We start from the raw sequence: 1,198 nt of genomic DNA on the forward strand, positions 1-1,198 counted from the left end.
GTTCTTTAAATCATTCAAGTTCTTTGGCTTCAAAGCTTCTTTGTAAACTTTTATCCCTTGGCTGTGTCTCTATCTTTGCAAAGGTCTCGGCTCCTAAATGGTTGTTTTTACACAGGGTTTATGTTTCTCCAGAAGGCCCAACTCAGGTGCAGCGCTCTGCCTTCTAGATAGGTCTTTACAATAAATCCCTGTAGCTTCCTGGTTCAGATGTGAGGATTCCAGAAACTTAGAGATTGAAGGAGTCTCAAAAGCATTTTTAATACAACCCAAAACTTCACAAAAATGAGTGCTACATTCTCTTACAGGCAGCTAGTTTGTGATCAACTGAAGAAGATTCTGAAGTTTCACTTAATGTGGTTAACCTAGGATGAACACCTTGTGCCCTCGACTGTGTCCTTCCTTGTCTGCGTCTTCAGTTTGTACCCTATCCTGTCACATGCACCTTGCCAATAGTCCACACTGGTCACCTAACAATTCTTGTGTTCATACTGTCATAGATTTCCTTAAACAATGCTGGGAGAAAAATCTTGAAATAGCACAGATTGAAGTCACTTCAATTTAGTCATCCCCAAGGGCAGCTGGAACTTCAAAACCCTCTGGAATCTGTTTCCAGTCTTTGGGGCTGATCCTTCCCCTTCCACAAAGATTATATCAAATCCTCAGAGCTCCCATGGGCCTCCAAACCCTCCTGAAATTCAACCTGCCTCCGACCTAGCAGAAAAAGAACATCAACCATAGACCCAACCCAAACTCACGTCCTAGGTCTGGGGCAGAGCTGCCTCTTGCTCCACCCCTAAGTCAATGCATTAATCTCGTTCCTTTCCAAGAATTGCCCCATCTATTTTTCCTCTACCTTGGTTCTGCATCCTCTTTATTCTATATTTTCCTTGAAATCTAAGCTTGCATAATGTCCTTCCATCTTAAAAACAATCATTCTCAATAACATCTCCTCCTCTCTTTCCTTATCACTCCTCTACCTGCCTTTCTTTCATGGCCAAGTTCCTTGATAAAGTTATATAGACGAATGGATCACACCCTATGTACCTTTGCCTCCTGCACTCACCAACTGTTCACTCTAGCAGTTTTAATTAACCAAATGTGAGTCTCCCCCACCAAAAAATTCATAGTCCCAATGTGATGGTGTTAAGACATGGAGACGGTGGGAGGGAGGGAATTCAATCATGGGGGACAAGTATGA

Source organism: Callospermophilus lateralis, chromosome 17, assembly GCF_048772815.1.
Source record: "Callospermophilus lateralis isolate mCalLat2 chromosome 17, mCalLat2.hap1, whole genome shotgun sequence".
NCBI classification, from domain to species: domain Eukaryota; kingdom Metazoa; phylum Chordata; class Mammalia; order Rodentia; family Sciuridae; genus Callospermophilus; species Callospermophilus lateralis.